This window comes from Pteropus alecto, unplaced genomic scaffold, assembly GCF_000325575.1.
Source record: "Pteropus alecto unplaced genomic scaffold, ASM32557v1 scaffold95, whole genome shotgun sequence".
Classification (NCBI taxonomy): Eukaryota; Metazoa; Chordata; class Mammalia; order Chiroptera; family Pteropodidae; genus Pteropus; species Pteropus alecto.
In genome coordinates, this window is record NW_006441071.1 from 11,961,624 (window position 1) to 11,978,105 (window position 16,482).

The window sequence follows — 16,482 nt, forward strand, 5'->3', positions numbered from 1 at the left end:
AATACCAAGCAAATGTGCATCCTCTTACCTCTTTCCCATCCCATGGCAGACATTGCTAATCAACTACAGGTCTCATTTCCATTGAGCCTGAACTTTGCCTCAGAATCCTTCTCTCACTAAAACATATAACCCACTCGCCATTCGTACATCAGGATAAATATACTGGGAATCTGGAGATTCTTTCTTATTTTGTCTCAAGGTCAAGGGCACATGACTTTGACAAAAGTCATTAAATGCCTCTGAGCATGTGTCTATTCATCTATTAAATGAAGATCATAACATCCCCTTAACTACACCTATACAGCTCTTAGGAGGTTTAAATGTGAGGAGTGGGAAACGCTTGAAAGATTAAAAGAGCGAGGCACTCCCAAGAGGGTAGTAAGAGCTCCCAGAATTTACATAAACAAAAATAGCATCTTTGCCAGATGACAAAACTCCATTTAGGCCTATTTAGAACAGAAAAGATACTGTTTCTGAAAGACTTCCTTCTTACTAAATAAGGAAAAGGAAAAGAGAAGAAGCAAGATAAAAACCAAACAAGGAAAGAGGGAGGACACGACTCGGAGGCACAGGCTTAGATTCAAGTGCCAAATCTGCCTCTTGTCAGACGCGAAATCGGAATTGCTTACTGAGCTTCTCTGGTCCTCATGTTCCTTACCAATTGAGTGGAGGAGACAATGTTCATTTCTCAGGATTATTGGAAGTATGAAATGAGTTCATGTCTGTGAGTGGGCCTAGCACACAGTAGGGACTTGGTGAACTGCCAGTCTTGGTGAGTAGAAAAAAAAACACAATTTGGAGCCAGCCTCGTCCCACACAGTGTAGAGAATATAGGTTTTGCTTCGTTTCCTACCCCCATTCTCTTCTTCCTTCCCTCCCCACCTCCCATTTCCCTCCCCCTCCCTCTCTCTTTCCTTCCCTCCCTTCCTTCCAACTTTTGCTGACTGCGCCCACTTGATGCTGAGCAGGGAGAGTCTGCACAATGTTGAACATTTCTCTGATCTCAAGGCCACCATGAGGGCTCAGTGGGCCATTTTGCATGACACGCTTTGAACAGTTCCCAGTATCCCTATTGCCCCACAATTTTACCCCTTTTAAGCTTTTGAGTCTCTCTTTAGGGAACTTAGCTTACAATTCTGACTCTGGAGGCAGCTGTGGGCTAGAAGAATGAGTTCTAACGAGTGGTGACATGTGGGCACCGTATGTGGCAAGCACAGAGAATGAAAGGGGGAAGAAGTGAGTCCAATCTTTTAGGTATTCCAGGAGCTCTGAGATATCTTGTGTGGGTCCCTTTCATCCCTTTTGTGCCAGTTCAATGTGAACTTACCCTCCTGGGAGCTCTTGTAGTGCTTTATCTGTTCCTCTCATTGTCACTTCTCAGCCTTTGGATACATAATGTAATCACATTTATGCACAACACTTTGTCTCTCGCCACCTTTACTTCCCTTTTCTGGGTTCCAGGTACTTAGAATCCTTCAAAGCATACTCTATCCTGCCTGTAGAAAGCTCATGGTCACCCTTCCTGCCCTAATCAGATCTGGGGCCCTTCATTGTTCCCCTGATGAGTTCCACTTACCATCTTAGGGCAAGGGCCTTCGCTCACTTGTCTCTTTCCTGTTCTGGGCTGTACATTTTGTCAGGGCATGGACTTTTCTTGGGTCCTGCTGTTTCCTGGGCACCAAAAACAGAGTCTGGAATGTAGGAGGTACTCAAATACCTCAAAGGGGACCTATACCTTTTAACTTTTTACCCTCTATTACACAGTTTATAGTGCATAGCCTAGTGCTAGGTGCTCAATAAATGCTTGGTGAATGAATGAGTGAGGGAATGAATGAATTAATGGCTTGTAAATTGGGCAGGGATCTCAGTCAAGGCTACAAATAACAAGGGGTGATGTGCTAAATATTTTCTAGATCCTTCCCAGATCTATTCTCCACCTTTTCCCATCCTTCCTGATACCTTAGAAAGTTGATCCTTATAAAATTATATCAACAGGTTCCCTTGTCCTCTAATTGGGTTCAGTCAATGGGAAGCACTAGCGAATTAGAGGGAAGAACAAGAGAGAAATCTCTGTAGAGTTGGTCTTCCTTATTTGCAGATTCTGTACTTGCAACTTTGCCTACTTGCTAAAATCTGTTTGTAACCCTCAAGTCAATACTTATGGTGCTTTCATGGTTGTTCACAGACACGAACAGGGTGGTAAAAAAGTTTAGTTGCCCAATGTGCACATTCCCAGCTGAGGTTAAATGAGGCTTGTTCTAGCTCTCACACTGTAAACAAGTGTCATCTTCACAGTCCACTTAGTGCTATGTTCTCTGTGTTTTCGTGCTGTTCGTTGGTGACTTCACTGTTTGAAATGGCCCCCAAGTGTAATGCTGAGACCCTATCTAGTGTTCCTTACAGAGGAAATTTGTGTGTTAGATAAGCTTCATTCAGGCATGAGTTATAGTGCTCTTGGCCATGAGTTCCAATGTTAACTAATTAAAAGTATATATTAAATACGATGTCTTAAATAGAAACGCACATGAAACAGGGTCATGTATTGACCAGTTGATGACAATGTGGCCAGAGGCTTGCAGGAACCTAACCCCGTATGTTCCCTAGGAGCAACGGTTCAGTATTCACTAATTCAGTGTTTGCAGTGACTTTATAGAACGTTAACTGCCTCGAATAACAATATCGATTGTATTTATCCCCCATGCAAACTCCTTCCTGCTGGGTCGTCATGAGGATGACTCTGTCCTTCTGCCAACAGACATAGCTCCTATGGGGAAGTTTCTTTGAAGCTGTAGCTACTGCCTCAGATTTCTGGTAGCAGCTCCCTTTCCTTGTCCCTTTAGGTGACTGGGGTGGTAACAGGTCCCACTGATGCTAGTACTGGGGTACTCCACCATTCCTTGTTAATTTCTCTGCATCCTGCTCACATTTTTGTAGACATTCCTTTATTAAACTCCCTTATGATCCCCATTTAAACATGCCATCTGTTTCCTGCCAGAATCCTGATGAATATTAACAGTTTATGCAAAACCCAGCTGGTTTCTTTCTAGCACCTGAATACCAACAGAAGCATGGCCCCCCTCCTCCCTCCAGTCCTGAGTGGGTCTTCACCCACGGCATCTCCTTTCTCTCCACTGTCAGCCCAACTGGAAGATAGATAGTCCAAACTCTAGGGCAGTGCTACTCTGTGTGGTCCCCTGACCAGCAGCAGGGGCACGCTTGGGAGCTTGTTAAAAATACCAATTGCTAGGCAACCTAGATCTATTGAATTGCAACTCTGGAGCAGGACCCTGGAATCTGTGCTTTAATAAGCCCTCCAGGTAATTCTTATGCACAATAAGTTTGAGAATCACTTCCCGGAAAACTGGGGGTTGGGGGGCTGGGGTGGAGGAGGGCAGAACCTCCTTGCCTGGGCCTCTAACTCCCATCTACTTTGACTTTCCATGGCTTCCTGGCCCTTGCTTCTCAAGGCTGAAGCACATTTAGGAACACACACAAGCTGGAGAGCAGAAGCCGCTGAACCCCATACTGGAGGCTATTTCTTAACCAGCAGAGCGTGATTCCTTACAGAACTAGTATAACTTTTCAGAGCTCAGCACTGAAACCCCAGGCATCTCTGACCACAATCGTGGGGCAAGAGGGATGACAAGTGAAGTGGTAAAGGACATCAGGATGTGCTACTCCAAATTCGCCACTTTGGTGCATTGATTATTTTGAGCTGAAAGCAATTGAGAAACCGCAGAGGTCAGGAGAGCTCTCTGCCCCTCCTTAAAGTGGGGCATAAATTTCCCTTTCTGAAGGTGGCATAAACTTTCCCTCACCTTTTGTATCAGGATGAGGAGAGTAACCCTTATAGGGTAGATGGAAAGCCAGCACCAAGATAAATCTGCAGAGACCTTACTAAAATAACCCCTATCTTCTGTCTTCCATTGGTTTCCACCATATATTTATTTCCTATTCTCAGACAGCTTATCTCCCCTAGAAACCCAAACCCCATTTTCTTTGTCTAGTCACTTCACTATCATCCTTTGCTAAAATATATCATCTCCTAACTCTAACTGCTTCTTTGGGTTTTCACCTCTTTTTTGTGACACCTCTGTGCATGTAAAAATAAATTTCACACGACTTTTCTCCTGTCAATCTTTCTTTTGTCAGTTTAGTTCACAGGTCCCGCGACTAAACCTAAGAAAATAGAGGAAAAGTGTGCCCCGCCTCCACCCCACTCCACATCGACACATGGGATGGCTCTGTAGCTTTGAAAGAGGAAAGGAGCTCCATCCCACTTATAAAAACATGCCTCAGTGTGGTGAATAGAATCTCTTCTGTTGCTGTTTTTAATTTTTCTATAATCTCCCTTATTTCAAAATGCAGATTTAAGGCAGCTTATTAAGATACAGATACTACAAGGTTAAAAAATAAAAGGGTATCCTTGGGGTTTTTAAGTTGTTCATTTAAAATATTATTAAAATGGTTGGCTTCTTTGCTCAAGTGGTAGCAACCAGAGATCCCAGTGACTGAATACATAAGACTCTGCTGCTTACCTGTGCTGCAAATAACAGCAACTAAAGTGAAGACTTAAAACCTTCATGACTACTACATTATCCTTAGGATCCCACGTTCTCTATAACATCCTTGGTTATTAAATTTAAAAAAAAACTTATTTGTCCCAGAAACTTAGTTAACATGTTACAACTAAATATGTGCCACTTAGATAAATGTCATTGCTCTAAACATCTATCTAATCTGGGATTTCTTTTTTATTTTGAAATGGGAACTTTTCTGTTTAAAAGGTCATAAGAAAATAAAAAGTGTTTCTGTAAAGAAATGAGATTTTTTTTAACAACACAAATGCCTTCCTGACTCACATTGAAATCGAAATCTCCCCAATTTGTAGACTACTTCAAGCCATTTGTTAAACAATATTCCTTTGCAAATACTTTTAGACGTAGTATTATAACTTCTTCTCAATTTTTTTGCTGCGAAATAAATTTTGGGGGGTGTGTGTGTGTTTGTGTGTGTGTGTGTGTGTGAAGAGAAAAGGCATTCTTTATTTTCTTAGTTTCATGATTCATAGTCACAATGTCTAGTACTCCACTGCCAGGATATTGATATTGTAACTCCGCTGCAGTTGACTTAAAACAGGACTGATTTTGAATAAGAATGAAAGTGGGTTGATTACAAAAGGAAGCTTTAAAAAATCCTCTGAAATGGCTATGAGCAGCTTAACTCATCCTCAGAGAGCATCACGCTGTGTAAAGCTCAAGAGACCTGAGGTCTTGTCTCACCCTGCCCACTACCATAAGTTTTCTGTGTACATATGCTTCCTTTCTCAATCTTATTTGCATGCTCTTTTTCTTTTTCTGACCCACAAGAAAGAAAATTGTATTTATAATAACTCTTTAAATAATGTAATTTATTCGTTTCTAGCATGCCGGAATAAATTAAGAGAACATTTATCTGGAAAAAAAAGAAAAAATAGATAAGCACAGAAACAAGTGAAGGAAAAACCATAGAAGAAAAATGAAATGTGGCCCAGGAGTAAGATTATACAAAATACATGCCATAGGTGCTGCATAATTGCTAAAGGGGAGCCTCAAATTTGGTGCTGATTTATTCCAAAATCCCACAGGGATCTTTGAGGCCCCTCAGGAGACATCTCAGCATGCCGGTATCAAGCAAAGCCAGAAGGCTACGGTTGCTTTACTTGGGGGTAACGATTACCCTGACTTTGGGTGTAGTATTTGTTATCATTGTTCACAGGACTGCAGAGTTCCAACTCAGCACATTAGAATCATTTGGGCAACATTCCAAAATGGTACAATTGTCTGGGCACCTCCCAGATTAACCGAATGTAAACCTCTGGGATCAGGCCCAGGAATTGATATGTTTTCTTAAATGCTTCAGCTAATTCTTACATACAGCTGAGTAGAGAGACCCACTGACAACTGGATCTACTCTAAGGATTACAAACCCAAGTGTCACCTGAGAAACCTGTTAAATGTTCAGATTACCCAGCCACTCTCTTTCTCTTTCTCCTAATTCTCCAACCTCCTTCTCAGAAAGCCAGAAAATTCTATATTTAAAGAAGAACCCCAGGAAATTCTGATGCAGCCCATCCATGATACCACTAGTCCACAAAGCTTAAAAGGGGAAAGAGCTGGACTGTAGTCTATTCAGGCAACAGCAGGCTGTGTGATCTTGGGCCTATTACTTAAGCCCTCTGGTTTTGTTTTCTCATTGATAAAATTTCCAACTGACTCAAAACTAAAATGAGAGCTCCACCAAGCTAAGGACTGGGGGCTATGAATTTTTGTACTCCTAGTACCTAGATCAATACCTGGCACATAGTAGACACTCAACTAAATTGAAAATGAGCTCATATTTGGGAAAGCAGATTAGAAAGGATTAAGTATATCTATGGTCACCAAGTATGCATTTTTATTTGGTGTGTGTGCACAAGTGGGGTTGGATTGAAATCCACAAACCCACAATGAACATCCTGGGTCTCTAGATTCCTTCATTTCAAGCCTATGTGTGAGTTTGGGGCATGGGTAGAGAAGCGATCTTTGGTATGGTTTTGTCCTTCTTATGTCAAAATGTGGGTCTATACATATTCCATCAGTCAGATGATCAAGTTTGCCACTGTCAGCACAGGTACTTCTGCAAGAACTTAACATGCCACATATGTTACAACAGAATAATTTGTTTTTATAGGACATGTGGCTCTGAATAAACTTGTTATGACAGCATGGATTTTCTTTGCCAAGTATAATAGGACAATTTATTGAAGAGTGGATATTTTTGGTGATCTGAGAGAGTGTCTACAAATATCATCTTCAGGGACCAAACCGTGACCTTGTTTATGTAAAATGCCCACTTAGTGTACACAAAATACACCAAGTGCCAAGATGAGGGAAGTAGGTGGAGCAAGAGATAGGGATCATGGTCTGAGTCTGGGCTCTAGTTCTGGCCCAGGACCTGCTGTGTGCCTTGGGTCAGTTCTCTTTCCCGGGACCAACTTTCTCATTTGTAAAATGAAAGGGCTGAATGATTATCTCAAGGATCCCCTCTGTCTCCCACAGGCAATGACTATCTGATTGTAAGATCAAGCTCAAAAACCTTCTTCATTCGTTTTCTCTGCTAGGTCAGAACTGCCCTGTCTGATCATGGTAAACCATGTGGGTCCCTCCTTCACTTTCTGGCATCTACCTGTACGCACACTGACACCCCTGTAAACCAGTCCACACTGTATTCACTTTTAGAAAGGTGATAATCAAGTAGTCTCAACCAATAATTTCCAATACAAATAAACTTTATAGGCTTTATGTAGCAATCCCTTTTAAACTAGAATTCTAGCTACAAACAGCTTTCAAAAAATAAGGAGCTTTTAGTATATGGATGTGAGGAGAAGTCATTCAGGTCAGTAGTTAAGAGTTCAGGCTCTGAGCATTAAAAAATAATTACAGTTCCCTAATTCTATTTGGAAAACCAGCAATGTCTAACAGCAACATGTATATGACTCACAGACAAAACCAGACTCTCTTCTTTCTGCTGCTCCTCTTATCAATAGGTGTATTAGTTGCTGGTGTAAGAAATTACCACGAATTTATTACTTACAGTTCTGGAGGTCAGAATTCCAAAACGGCTAAGCTGGACTGAGCTGTAGGTCCTAGGGGAGAATACATTTCCTCAACCTTTTCAGCTCCAAGAGGCTTTCTGTGTTCCTCGGCTTGTGGCCCCACATCTCTCTGACCTGTGCTTCCACCATCACTTCCTTGGTTCTCCTGCCTCCCACTTTTTCTTACAAGGATCCTTGTGTTTATATTGGGCCCACCCAGGGAACCCAGGATAATCTCCCCATCTCAACGTCCTTAATTTAAGCGTATCTGTGAAGTACCTTTTGTCAAGGAAGGCGACATATTCACGGGTCTGGGATTAGGGTATGGGCATTGTTAGGGGGCTATTATTCTGCCTACCACACAAACTTATCTTCAAATCCCACCTCAGCCACCTATTGTCTGTGTGACCATTGGTAAATCATATCCTTTCTCGGAGCTTCAGTTTCCTCTTGAGTAAAAGCAGGTTAATAAATCCACTTTATAGGTTTTTTGTTTTGTTTTGATTGGTTGTTTTTTGAGGATTAAATAAGGTAATGCTTGTTAAGCATGTGGCATACTGCTTGCCTGGTATGTGTTATTTATAAGAGAAGGAGAAAAACTTGGACTTTAGTTAAAAATCAGTTTGGAGCCTGCCTACAGTTCTCTACGTCTCAGCATCACTGTGTAATCACATAACGATGACTCAGATGTTACGAAATCCTAATCTTCAAAAAATTTTAATTGTTCAGGATAGCCTAATGAAGGATGTAAATTAGAGAGTGATGTTTTAGAGATTTTTAATTATAAGAATGGGGGAATGCTTTCTAGATATAACAGTGAGTTAAACAGGAAATTCCATTTTCCAGAGTCCCCTCTCCTCCTCTGGGGATTCTGGGGTGCCTGAATATAGGTGCTGAGGGGACACAGCACTGAGTCTGTCAAACTTGAAGGAAAATGAACCTTGTCTTCAGAAGGAGGCAACTACATTTGGTCTTTGTAGTCTACCTACTGGAATTACCTAAAGAAAGGACCTCTGTTTCCACGTCAAACAGGAAAATCAACTATTCTGCCCAGGAGTGTAGGTGAAATGTGAGAGAGCCCAAAATAGAAAAGAGGAATTTCCATCAACAGAACTGGGTTTCTCATTCTTTCAGAAGGGACTAAACATCCAATAAAACAAGTGAAACGATTGATGACTGAAGTTGAACCAGAGAGACAGCAAAGGCCTGGGGCAGGGACCAGTGCATGTGTAGTTAGAAAGGCTTTGAAGGATGTGGAAACCAGTCTGAGCTCCTCACTCAGAGAATTAAGTGCTTGCCAGGTCCTCTGAGAAATGTAGCTTAGATATGGCTATTACTCATGTGTGGGTGAAACTTTGCAATGTTACAACATAATCATAGATTACATTTGCAAAGTACTTTGGCATTGATAAAAAGCTTTCTCACTTATTTCATTTAATCCTGAGAGTAATCTCGTGAAGTGGCTGAGGGAGGTTTCAATTATTCTTGTTTTTACAGATGAGGAAACTAAGGTTCAGAGGGACGAAATAAGTTCCCTAAAGTCACGCAGTAAGTTAGCGGCAGAGTCAGGATTTGAACCCACATCTATCCACCACTGAGGTCTTGTTCTACTCTTGGCTGCCTCCCTGTAAGACTGTCATCCATCGTCTTCATGGCGAGTGAATGCAGACTGCTTTGTCTGCTCTCTCCCGCCCCTCACCTCACCTTCTGTCCCTAGCTCCTAAAATACTCTAACAGTTTGCTTCACAATGCATGGTTAACTAGTGTGGTAAAGTAGCAGCACCAGCATCATCAGGGAACCTATTACAAATGCAGAATCTCTCCTATCCCAGACCTTCAGACTCAGATCCTAGGTAGTTTCTATGCATAGTCAAGTTTGAGAAGACCTGTTCTACCACATCTGCCCACTTAGGCCTGCCTGACACTTTCAAGTGGCTTCTTCTCTCCTTTTCCCTGTCTCAAACAATGGAGTTTCACTAATTTCCTCTCTCCCTTGGAATTTCCCCTTATACGGTCAATGGCTTTATGGCTTCAAAAGAACTCTTCAGTCTCCCTCGGTTCCCCTCATTTTTTCCCTTAAGCCCCCCGACCTTAGAGTCCTGGCTTACTCTAGCAAGGAGTTCACTCAAGGAAGTTTTCTCACAAAAGTGCCCAAAGAGCCCTCAGCAAGGCATGCTATCCTGAGAGATGAGAGCTGCTGCTGTTGTTTGTTCTAGGAAGGGCCAAGATAAGACTTGGACCCTATCACCCTTTCTGGCATAATCAAAGAAAACTAACTTGAGTTTTTAATTCCCTTCTCTGTGGCAGAAGTAACAAAGACAGCTGGCAGCAAAGGGATGAGAGAAAGATGAGAAGGGGTGTGATTAACCTACGAGCAGGAAGAGTCCAAATAATCAATTAATCAGGAGTTTGTTTTGTGAGAAAGAAAAAGAGAAGATAAATAACTTGAACAAATTATTCTCTCTCATGCTTCCTCTCTCTCCTCCCGCTTTAAAAGACTTCCTCTTCTTTTTTTTTTTTTAAGACTTCTTTTTTAAGAGCACAAATAATTGTCAAATCTTCTCCGAGTCACTCAGATTAGGGGCATTACAAGTTTAAAAATAAACATTGACTTTTATTTTTTAAAGCCAACACAGAAAAGAACACAGAAAAGAAGATGGCCTGATGAAAACAGAAACAAGTAAAACACCACAATGCAAGGTTTAGGCTTAGCAAATATGAGTTTTAAGTGTCAAAGGCCCAACACTGTTCCTAGGGAGGGGCTGGGGTATTTTTCCTGTTTGTGTCAGCAGCAAACCTGGCTAAACCACTAGTGAGGCCAGGGCACATCTTGCACTCTGGAGAGAACCAGAAGGCCAACGTGCTCAAACCAGCTGTAATCTCTGGTAGACCAGTTGTAAAGAATGTGGTATTTGTTGATTTTTATCTCCATAGCCAGGACTGTCTCTCTAGAAGGAAGAACTGGGGTTGACATAACCAGAAAGCATGAGCGTCAGCTGGAAATCTATTTATAGTTTCCTGCAAGGATGATAAAACTGAAGAATCTGCCCACATATAAACAAAGTGGGGGTGGGGAGGGAGGCAGGTAGCATGCCTAGGTTTCTTCTGGAAGAGATCCTTTTAGTCTGAACCAAGAGGCTCCTTGGCAGGTCCCAGCAATGTGGACTATAGAGGTTTCTCTTTAGCTTTCACAAAAATTGAATTTAATGTCCCCTACTGGGTCCCTTGGCCACTCATGTCTGAGCCTGGGTGGAAAGAGCTAGAAGACTGCAGGAAGGCAGTCTCAGGATTTAAGATGCCAGTATTTTCCAAGACAGGGTATCTAATTTTAAGAAGAAAGTGTTTTCCTTAATATCAGAACCAATTTGTAGGTGTGATTGAGTCTCAATTGCTGGAAATGAGTTTGCTATTATAACAATAGCAAATAGCAAATCATTTCCAGCAGTTGAGACTTAATCCCAATTTACAGAAGACTACACTTCAAATTAAGAATCTGTGCTACTGGTATTGGCCACTGTGTGGAAGAATGCTTTTTGTTTTCCAAAGCTGTGGGCTTTATTCTAGGCCCATTCATTCTCTGCTCATCCCTTCCTTCTTCTCCACAGGACACACAGGAAGAGTAAATACAGCTGCAGAGCCCCAGGCTTGGTCCAAAATCCAGGAGGGTGGGACAGGGCTGTAACTGTGCACTTCAGTTTTGTGCTTCAGTGTTTTCAAAACTGTACTGTGTTATAGGATGGGGGTGAGGGAAGAATACAGTTCAGGACCTTCAGCTTGGCATCAGCAAAAATTTTAGAAATTTGACAAGACTTAACCTTTCATCTGCGAGAGGAAAAGAAGAAAGAGGCATGGCTAGCTGGATCTATCTACTCTAGTACTGTACACTTTCCCCTAAATTGAGGGAGAAGAATCCCATGTATAATCTCATTCTCAGAGAAACAGTTTATCTTTAGCAAGTCTGTCCTTGAGGGATTTTTAAAGGTGAGGGTTCAGAGGTTCCTCACTGGTGCCTGGTAGGAGAGATCCAGTTTGGAGACCTGTTCTGTTTGACACATGCCACAGTCTTCTCTTTTTAAAATTAATTTCCAACATTAACACAACAGAAGTCTCCTCACATAAATATCTGAATTCCTGCTCTTTCTTGAAGAAGTAGAGATCTGGCTATGCCGAGCCCTAAATTCTATGGAACAATAGTCACTGTAACTGATGTAGGTGGGGCTTGCCGTTGCAGTTCACCCCAGTACCTACAATCGTAATCTGATGTTTTATTCTTACCTTCATATCAGGAAGTGATTTGTAAATGCTCTGTTCTGTCACTCCAAAAATGTCACAGCCACCTTGCTGACACAATAGCACATGTGAATAACCAAAGTCTATTGTTGTCACTTGGGTTTTAATCTCTGAATCTCTCAATTTTGGCCCCAGCCTTGCAGAAGACCTTTCAAGATTAGCCTTACCTCTGGCTAGGGTATTTGGGTAGCTCCTTGTGTTGAGAGAAATTAGAATCATGGAAAATTGGGAGTAAATGGTTTTAAAAACTTGAGGCTATGAATGAAGCTCCTTCCTTTGCCTTCTCTAAAGAATTAGCATCTCTGCCACAGATCTGTGTACTGATTTTCTTTAAAAAAAAAAAAAAAAAAAAGCTGAGTGCAGAAATCCTAATTTGAGTTGCTTAGAAGAGGCTTTTGAAACTCAAAGTCTTTATTTTTTTTTAACCACAATTTATAACAATAGTAAATAGCAAATCACTTTATTATAACTGACCTTGAGTGGGTGTCTGTCTCTGGAGTTAAGAGTTCTTTTTAAATTCTACTTACTGTAGTCAGCTGTGAATAATTTATAGTGAATAAAATTTTAAATTATTGTTGAGGTATAATCGACATAATAAAAACCATTTTAAACATGAACAATTTAGTGGCATTTAGTACATTAACAATATTGTGCAAGCCGCCACTTCTTTTTAGTTCCAAAATATTTTCAAAAGGAAACTCTGTACCTGTTAAACAATCGTTCCCATTCTCCCCTCCTCTCTGTCCCTGGTAACCGCCAATCTGCATTTTGTCTGTTTGGATTTACCTACTCCAGATATTTTATGTGAACAGAATCAGACAATACGCAAACTTTGTGTTTGGCTTCTTTCACTTAGCATAATATTTTCAAGGTTCATCTACATTCTAGCAACTATCAGCACCTCATTCCTTTTTATCTCTGAATAATATTGCGAATGAGTGTTTATTTTAAGAAATAGAGTACCTATTTTTAGTACTTCTGGTTTCTCGCTCATTGATTGCTTATGTACCAAGGGCAACTTGAGATGAGAGAGGAAAACAGTTTTTTTCACAAGGTCTTGCATCAAGTTGGTAGGAATAAAGGGGTGTGCACATATAGGGGTATGTATTTCAAGGGGTGGGGAGAGTAGAGCCTTAACAAACAGTTAATAATTAAATAGTTGCCCTGTAAGTAAAGTCAAGTTTCCCTCAGGCTTATGGAGCAAACTGCCTTTCATACTGTAATTTAGGTTGCTATAGGCAAGTTTAGCCAAGAATTTTTAATTTGCTTTCACCCTCATAGCCACCTGCAGGAGAGTGATTGAAGGATGTGGAAACTGAGTCAGAGACCCAGAGATGTCATCTCCCCATCTTCCTACTGTTGTGCAGGTAAGCTCCAAACTGCAGAATAGTAGCAACAGTGGATACATCTTGAACTCTTACCAGGTCTCCTGGATTAGGGCCTCAAAACAGCCCTCTTAGACCCCTTCTCAGGTGGTGAAACTGAGGCAAGCAAGGTTAAGTAATTCACTGGAGGTCTACAGATGGCAGGTTGGTGGTAGAACACCACTTTGATAAGTGCTGTGAATGCAGAGGGCTTGCTCTTAACCACTGCACTGTTCTGCCTCTGGAGTCCCTGTTTTCTGATGAGGTATGGCAAGGTGCTACAGAATTCTGGCCATGGGGGTAGAGGGTGGGCATGGCAGGGAGGGAGAAGATGGTGATGCTGACTCGATCTTCCTAAAGGTGATCTTTATGAAGTGGAGCCCAGGCTCCGCTCACAATTGGCCTATGTGCCGTCTTGGACAGGTGGACCAGAGCTCGAAGATCCTCTGCATCATGGCTGACTATTTGGGCCTCTGTAGGAATCACAAATTCCAGGGCCCTATCTCCAGAGTCAGATGCTGTAGGAGAGTAGGAAACAGAAAGATGAGTAGGTCTCCAGGAGAGTCTCATACTTCTTGGTCTTCAGACCACACTTTGAGAGAAATTTGTCATTCTCATCCAAGATCCATTGTTGTTCCTATTCTCCTTTGAGCATCTTGGAACAACAAAAGTTGTAGAGGCTACTTTTGACCGGTAAGGACTCAAGGAAGGTCACTGGCTCACAGGCTAAGTGAAACAAGTCCAGGCCAGAGTCTGCAAGAGTTCAAGGGGCTGCAGGAGGAGATAGCTTCCTAGAGTGGGGCTCAGGCAGAAACAGGGTCTCTGGGCATGCACTTCTAAATGCACCAAGACCTGGCAGAGCACACACTTATTAATTTTTAACAGACTAAAACGACAGAGCTGTAGCATGGAGTCAGCTTTCCCCAGCCCCCAAATTGCTGAGTCATCCTCCAGTCCAGGGAGAAAGGCAAAGGCCTGGGTATGTGACCCTCAAATAAATCTCTAGAGATTTTCAGCTCTTCCTCCAATACAAGGAATGTGCTATGAAGGAGGGAAAAGAAAATTCAAACTCCAAAGCCAATTAGAAAACTATACTCGTCAATTTTCTGCGTCACAGGCTGAATTGAAAGAATAATTATATAAAAATTCTCTCAAAAACTTTTTTATTGCTTTTTATGGATTAATTGCTGAATCTTTACCCTAAGCTTTTCAGTCTAAAAATGTGCTTAAGGAACACGAAACAAAGATGAGCTTTTTGACATTGTGTTCCCTGGTTGGATTGCATTCATGTTAGAATCAAATTATAAACTGTCTTCCCAAGGATCAAAATGCAATAGATTTTAACTGTCTTCCTGGTTACAGGGCTGAGGAGCCTGACCCCATGCCCAAGGCTCTTACAGGGAGCTCTGAGCTCATGGTAGAAAAGGTAGGAATTAGAGAAATGAATAAGGAAGGAAAACACCCACCCACAGATAACCACTGTCCTTGCTTCCATGTATTTACTATTCATACAATATATGCTTTATCAATTCGATTTAGTATCTTTATTCTTTCTTTCTATTAATATTTATAACAACATTTCTCTCACGTTATTGAATAGATTTTGGTAATGTTGTATTTAATACTACATGACATTCCACACTCTGGATATACTATATTTATTTTTATATGCTGAAGCAGTTTCCACATATTTGATTTTTATAGATGAAAATTCTTTTGCATTTTCCTTTTTTTCTTATTACATCTTCAGTATATTCCTATATATGAAAATACTACATCAAAAATTGTGAATTATCTTAACGCTGCTGGTACGTCTTGTCAAATTGCTTTCCAGAAAGGTCCTTTCAACACATAACCTGCCCGTATCATATAAAAGTGTCTATCAATTAAATTTGTGTCAGCAGAGCATTTTATAGTTTAAAACAAAACACAAAAACTTTTTCAATGCGATAAGTTAAAAATGGTCCACATTTTCACATGTTCCTTTTATCCAAAGGGTAACTGGTTTCCATATTTTTCTATTGAGGCATTGGTATTTTTCTTATAGATTTTTAATATATATTAAATTAAATATATCTATTAAATTATCTAATATAAATATATAAATTAAATCTATATTTAGAGACAGAGAGAGACAGACAGAATATAAAGTATATTATTCCCTTTTTAAAAAAATTTATTGAAAATAATGTTTGTCATTTGACTTTCATATTTTGGGTGATTGTTTTTGACATATAGAAGTTTTCAATTTTGTCTAGTCAACATGTGATTTTTCCCTTTATGATTTCTCCCACTTCTTTTCTGATTAGAGTCCTTGTCCATTTTGAGTCTTAATTATTATAATTGTTTAATTATGTTTACCTTATTTCTTGTTGGTTAAAAAAGTTATTTAATTCTGAATTCTACTTTTTTTTTCAGTGTGTAATATGGTGTGAGGTTCCAATCGATTTTCTTTCCCCCAAAGAGCCAATTTTCTCAAACCCATTTGTTTCCAAAGTTTCTTTTTAGCTAGATATAAGTTCTTTCAAAAATCAAAGAATTTCCTTTCTAATTGGCCATGGGAAAGGGTAATCTGCCATGAAGGCTTCAACTAGTAATGCAGCTGGGCTGTTTTTCTAACTCCTTAGTGGCCACAAGCTACATGAAATTAGGGGGCAGGAAAGACCAACCAGAAGATTGAAAAGAAGTTAAAAGTGGGGCACCATCCCTCTCTTATGGCTTACGGGGGTAGAAAAGCTCTGAAGCAAAAGGAGACTTACAGATCTGGCCTATGTACCCTTCAGAATGCCCTTTGCTGCCAGCGCTGCAACTTCTAGGCTGCCCGGCTTACTGAAGGTGCTCCCCGTAATTGACCATTGCCACCGGCTTCTGAACGTTCTATTGCAGAGCTTTGCAGTTAGGAAGCCCCGGGTTCAGCCTGAAGGGATCTAAACCAAACCAAACCAAACCAAACCAAACCAAAACAAAAACAAAACCCTAATGGTGACTATGAATCTGGACATGAGCCTTCATCCCTGGCCCTTAAAACAAAGCTGGCCCACCCTCATACCATCTCAGTGAGCACATAAAACCCAGCTGTAGGCAATAGTACCTGTCTACAGTATTTTCCCAGGATTTATTTTGCCTTTGGAAACTTGGCTTTGATTTTTCAATCTTTGACTCACTCTGCCTGTCAGCTTTGGACATCTGCTTCAGTCTTTGGCAACTGGTTTG